The sequence below is a fragment of the Vulpes vulpes genome, unplaced genomic scaffold (genome assembly GCF_048418805.1).
Source record: "Vulpes vulpes isolate BD-2025 unplaced genomic scaffold, VulVul3 u000000630, whole genome shotgun sequence".
In the NCBI taxonomy this organism is placed as follows: Eukaryota; Metazoa; Chordata; class Mammalia; order Carnivora; family Canidae; genus Vulpes; species Vulpes vulpes.
Window position 1 is genome coordinate 590,446 of NW_027325744.1, and position 6,777 is coordinate 597,222.

Below are 6,777 nucleotides of genomic sequence, written 5' to 3' on the forward strand. Positions count from 1 at the left end.
GGAATATGATGTAAAAATAAAACAAATTCAAGTTAGGAAAATGTTGGGAGTCTGCTCAGAACACCATCAGCATCGCATCCTGTCCTGGCAGTCCGCGTGGAGCTGCAGCTGAGTCCACTGCATGGAAAAGCTCCTCAGTCCAGGCATGCTCCACTTCCAACTTAAACTAAATGTATTAGAACAATATAATGCCTCTAAAAGCAGATTGCACCTTACAGTCTTCGTTCTCAAGGAGTTTAAACATGTCTTAAGAAAGGGTGATGCCTCTTTGGGATTTATGATTATTACTCGTGGGCTTTATTGCTCATTCTGGTTTCCCACTGAACACCCGCATCACATCCACCGCTGAGCATCCAGAGGCAGGCTCGTCGCTTCAAGTTGCTTTGACAATCATTAATCCTAGAGTCTGACTCCATTGTTCTGCATGTATTACATAGAACTTCTATGGAACATCAAACATATTTATTGATAGGAGAAAATTGTGTCTTTATGAGCGTTTCTGTAATGAAACAGGATGAGGGATGTGGAAAGTCACTGGCAGTTTCAGTCCAAGAGGCTCTCTTCAGGAAGAGAAAAATGGAAATGTTTTTATGAACGTGAAATAAAACTCTAAAAATGATGAGATGCTCTTCTAATACCCACTATTCAATAATAGATAGTCATAGTGTCCTTTGTGAATGAAGAGGGCACTGCAGATTCTTTCTGGTTGCCGCAAGTGTTAAGTGTTCACAGTTAGAAGCAATGAACATTACACACCTCTCCCCGTGTTTCCTCACAGCCTGGACAGTGACTACTCTCACAGATGTTAAGACCCTTTCTGTGGTTGTTAGAAGGATACTGATTACTGATTTAGGGAGAAGTTCTTAATCTCTTCCTGCATCCCGGTCCCTTCCCTTGACAGACATCAGTGCAAGTGAAACAGGGTCTTAAGTTTAATACCATTGACAAGATAACCCTCCCTCTCTGGAGCAGTGGCTCACCATAAGGCTATTACCTTGTTGGCCATGTACCATATCTCTTTGCTGCCTGCTAATGCTTTGCTCCTTTCTTTTCTTTTCTCTTTTAATTTGCATTTAGAAGAGCTAGCAACCTCACTTGGCAAAGCTAACTGCTGATGTAGCTAACGATAAAGCACTATGGCATCACTTGAATGTCAAAAATTAGAAGAAAATAAAGAGCTAACATGTATTACCGTATTACTTATTTTTCCAAAAGCCAGAGCCTACTTTAATTTTGCCAAAATTGTGTTGGAGAGTTGCTTCAGTGTGGGCTAGGTCCTAGCATTTGAATTATATGGAAAGGTCAAATTAGAAAACTACAGGGGGTCCGAAGGAGTTGATTGAGAATAAAGACTGTCAATGCGAAATATAGGGACACTTGGAATACACCACAGCAAGAGAGGGCTTAATATTTTACTTTGCTTAGTTTAAAATCGGAAGAAATCAGTTTAGATAGACACAGCTTTTCTATAAAGGATGTTACGGAAGCCAAACCTCCCAATATACTAGGTAAGGATGAGTATGGTTATGTAAGTATCCTAATTATGTACCTGCCCAAAGTGAAAGATTAGGTTAGTTAATGGACAACAGAGTGATTTCACATAGTTCTTCCCTTTAAGGGACTTATAGTCTACTTCAATCCTTTTGTGTTCTGAAATATGTACATCCTTCTTTCTCTGCAGTAGGCCTTGCTAGTCTAAACATGTCTATGAATTCAGCAGCTTCTTCTCCCTAGAGGACTGGAGAATATGACACAGAGTAGGAATCTGAAATTCCAAAGATGACTTTATAGCTCCCAGACAAATGGAGCTTTCTACTAGAACTTTAAAATTAAGGAAAACCGGGATCCCTGGGTGGCGCAGCGGTTTGGTGCCTGCCTTTGGCCCAGGGCGCGATCCTGGAGACCCGGGATCGAGTCCCACGTTGGGCTCCCGGTGCATGGAGCCTTCTTCTCCCTCTGCCTCTGTCTCTGCCTCTCTCTCTCTGACTATCATAAATAAATAAATAAATAAAATTATAAAAAAATAAAATAAAATAAAATTAAGGAAAACCATGCAAGGCTGATGATGCTAACTCTATTTGTTGAAAACAAGCTATCTCTTCTCCTCCCCATCCCCCCTTTCTCTATGTGTATGATTCAGGTAAGATTAGTGTCAAAATCAGTGAATGTCAAAGTTGATGTAAAAATCTTTAAAACTAAGAATTATTTTAATTCACCCACCTTATATGCTCTCTATACTTCCTGCCTCCTTGAGGATTTTATCATTCATTTCCCTTCTATATCTTAAACATTAAGTTCTCAGAATGTTGCAACTTCAACATTTTCAAGTCTCTCTCATCTTATGGGAAATAACCCAAAATACCACCTTGGCCCTACATATCTTCACAGAAGTCCTCTTCTTTCCATTGTCAAGTATCTTAAAGAGTTGTTTTACTCAAAGTTTATACTTCTTTACCTTTTGTGCATTCATCTCAGTATAATATGGAATTTAGGCCCACCAATTTCACTCTTCCAACCATTGACCTCTATGTTGCTAAAGCCAAAACACACATTTTTCATCGTCCTTCTTGTTTTCTTTGTGATGTTTCGTTTCTGAAAATCTCTTAGCTTCCAGTACACTATACTTTCTTGCTTTTTTTCTACTGTTTCTTTTCCTCTGTTCTTTATTTTTTTCTCTGTTTCAGTGGATACTTTTATTGATTTAATAGATCACCAACTTTGTCTCCCTACCTGCCTACAATTGGAATTTCATCTTATTTCCATGCTGAGTAGTGAAACAATGACACAGCTGTAGTCAGAATAAGCTACTTCAAAAAGAGAAGCCAACACAGCTCATTTTCTTCTAGCAAGCAAAATATAAATATATGCACTCTAGAATGCACAATGGTTTAGTCACTAAGAAATTCAAATGGGATCCTGAAGAATGTAGGCAAATCCAGGGTGCAGTAAAGAGGAGCTGAGATGCTGTGCGCCTCTTTAAGGGTTCCTGGTACTGCATCTCTTGGCCACTAGCTGAATTTTGACATGAGGGAAGATTTTAGCTAATGCCAAGGAGAGATGCAGCAAGTGCTAGGTTGACTTAGGGGCTGTGCACAGGAACCAAAAGGCAGGAAAGTACTAAACACTGCTAAGAGCATCCACCCCAGGAAGGACTGGACCTTCCAAAAGCTCTAAACTCGCACCACCCCCAGTGCTCACATGGCTGACTTTATCCTCTGTGTTCCATTTGGCACAGCAAGTGGCAGTGTCTCCACCACCTATGATGGTGATGCAGCCCCTGGCGGTGGCTTTCACCACCTCATCCATGAGGGCTTTGGTTCCTCGGGCAAAAGCTTCCCATTCAAATATGCCCACAGGTCCATTCCCCATGGTCTGCTTAGCCTGAGCAACTGCCTCAGCATATTTCTTGCTGCTCTCAGGACCATGGTCCAAGCCCATCCAGCCAGCAGGTATGCCAGAGGCCACAGTGGCTTGGCCAGTGTTGGCATGCTCATCAAACTTTTCAGCAGTGACGAAGTCAACTGGCAAGGTAATTTTCACACCATTCTTCTCAGCTTTGGACATCAGGTCTTTGACGATCTTGGCTCCCTCTTCATCAAACAGAGGAGTCCCAATCTCCATGTTGTTGAGCACCTTCAGGAAGGTAAAAGCCATTCCACCACCAATAATCATCTCATTGACTTTGTCCAGCATATTACTGATCAGCTGGATCTTGTCTGCAACTTTAGCTCCACCCAGGATGGCCAGGATGGGTCGCTCTGGGCATTCCAAGGCCTATTTCAGCTCCTTCTTCATCAAGAAACCTCCGGCCTTCTGTGGCAGACTGACTCCCACCATGGAGCTGGGGGCTCAGTGAGCAGTGCCAAAAGCATCATTGACATAGACATCTCCTAGCTTGGAAAGTGAAGCTTGGAAGGCTTCTATTTTGACTGACTCAGCTTTAATCTTATTCCCAGAAGCATCTTTTCCCTTCCCTTCTTCCTCCACATGAAAGCAAAGGTTCTCCAGCAGGATGACAGACCCAGCAGCTGGGTCAGCACAAGCTTTCTCCACTTCTTGGCCCACACAGTCCTTTAAGAATAAAACATCCTTGCCCAGCACAGACTTAAGTTCTATAGCAGCTGGCCCCAAAGAATACTTGTCTGGCATGGGGACACCATCAGGCCGGCCCAGATGGCTCATAAGAACTGACTTGGCTCCATTGTCCAAGCAGAATTTGATACTTGGGATGGCAGCCTTGATTCTCTGGTTGGTTGTTATCTGGTTGTTCTTCATAGGAACATAGGCTCTTCATAGGTTGAAGTCCACTCTCATGACGACCCACTTGCCCTTCACGTCGAGCTTGTTCAGAGTCAGCCTGTTAGAAAGTGACATCCTGGCAATAGAAGGGCTGCGAGGCTGAGAGCTTAAACAGCGGAGAAGAAAGCAGCCTGCGTGTGCTCCAACCTCGTGCGGAATGCCGAGAGCTCCTCTGTTCTTTATTTTTTTTTTTTAAACATTTTATTTTTTTATTTTTATTTTTTAATTTTTATTTATTTATGATAGTCACAGAGAGAGAGAGAGAGGCAGAGACACAGGCAGAGAGAGAAGCAGGCTCCATGCACCGGGAGCCCGACGTGGGACTCGATCCCGCGTCTCCAGGATCGCGCCCTGGGCCAAAGGCAAGCGCCAAACCACTGCGCCACCCAGGGATCCCTCCTCTGTTCTTTAAATGTCAGTGTTTTCCCAGGTCTTCTCCAAGCCTGTTAACTTTTTTTTTCTTTTTTTTTTTCTCCATTCTCCTTGGGTGATTCTATTTATATTCATGGCTTCAAGCATAACCTGGAAAGCTATGATATCCAAATATGTATTTTACGTTCTATCTGGATAATAAACCCATAAGATCCTATGTTATCAATCATTCAGAAAAAAATAAGATATTCGTGGACATTTTAGTTGACTTTTATGGTGTTTAGGAGTTAAGATAGTAGTGATAAGCACAATGATAGTATTGAGAGAGGACTCGTTTTAAGTCTTGAGTCAGTCATGACCTTGAGTAAATTGCTTTAATTATAAGCCTTGTATATACTTCATTTGTTTGTTTTTTTAATTTTTATTTATTTATGATAGTCACAGAGAGAGAGAGAGAGGCAGAGACATAGGCAGAGGGAGAAGCAGGCTCCATGCACTGGGAGCCTGATGTGGGATTCGATCCCGGGTCTCCAGGATCGTGCCCTGGGCCAAATGCAGGCACCAAACCACTGTGCCACCCAGGGATCCCTATATACTTCATTTGTAGAATGAAGTACGCACTTCATAAGATTTCCATGAGGATGAAGTGAGATCGTAATTGTGAAGAGCCTGGCACATAGATAGTTCACAGTAAGTAGTAGCCCTTATTGTAATAAAATGATCTCTTGAACAAGTTTCACTTCTAATTGTAGAAAGCCAAAGTAGCACTCTGAGCCCAATCAGGAGACAAAAACAAAACAAAACAAAACAAACAAACAAAAAAAAACATGTAGTAGGTTAAAGCAGAACAGTTTAATACAAAGAATTACTGACTCTGACAAACATAACTATAAGATATAAAGAAATTCTGTGTGGTAAAGCAGAGAAAGAGTACCTAAGAAAGGGTAAACTTGAAAAGGGTATTAACAGATAGAGATAATCCATAAATCACAACACTGTAAAAATGTGTTCAAATACTGGAGAAAATGTAGTTTGGCTCCTAGAGAGCAGAGCTGACCACTGGAATGGCCAGGCCAGAACTGCTGTGCAAACAACAGCCACCTCCGGAGGTATAGACAAAGATAAGAAAATGACATGTGACAAGAAAATGGTTGCTGGATCTGCAGTGGGAATCCAGGTGCCAGTAGGGGTGAAAGGTTGTTAGAACTTACTCTTTGAAGGACTGACTTGGTGTGTGACCTTCTGGACACAAGTAGCTTTATGCAGGCTGTACTAGGCTTGTCAGAGGAGTCCAGGCTGTCTGTAGAAATATCATTGCCAGGATGAGGCTGAAAGGTCAAAGGACCTTCATCCTAGGCTTGTGACTGCTAAGTAGTAGTTCCTTACCAGATGTCCTTATACCCACACTGCCTATCCTCCTGGATAGTGCTGTGAATTGGAGGAAGTCTCTACCTCCTGCAAAATCTCCCCTGCTGCCCTCTACTGAGAAACTTAACAGTGTGCATTTAAAAAGAGAAATGCTTAAGCCAATTCTGTTGTTTACCATATTGGAGGTACATTTGGAAATGAAAGGCAATGAATTGATAACTGACACAACAGATAGGCTTAACAAATACAGAGATAATCTAGAAATCACAACACCATAAAAATGTGTTCAAATACTGTGTTTTGCTCTATAGTTCTTTCAGTTCCAAGCTTTTTGATATGAAAAATTGGTGTATATATGTATAACTTTCGTTCATGATTTAAATATGAATACCCATTAGCATCATGATAGCTATGCATGTGCTAGAAGATAATTTAATGAATTACAATATAGCACATCGAAGAGTTGCTATGGTCTATTGAATCAAAAATCCAGTTCTTGAAAACTGCCTAAACATAATTTACCTATCCAATGTCAGTTTAAAATTTGCATAATAAGCCACAGTGAGTTTTAAAAATCTCATACAAATAGTGATCCATTTAATATGTTCCACAAAGAAATATATTTTAAACATCTTTTATACATATATACATATTTTAAACAGTCTTTTATATATCTTTTATATATTCTAAGAGAGGGCTCATTTTCCCCCCATTACCTAAAAATGTTTCTCAGAAAAA

At 41.0% G+C, this 6,777-nt stretch overlaps 1 pseudogene; it reads right to left on the reverse strand.

Moving 5' to 3' along the window:
* Positions 1-2,688: 2,688 nt before the first annotated feature.
* On the reverse strand, positions 2,689-4,374 carry LOC140596754 (phosphoglycerate kinase 1-like; annotated as a pseudogene).
* Between the last annotated feature and the right edge of the window lie 2,403 nt (positions 4,375-6,777).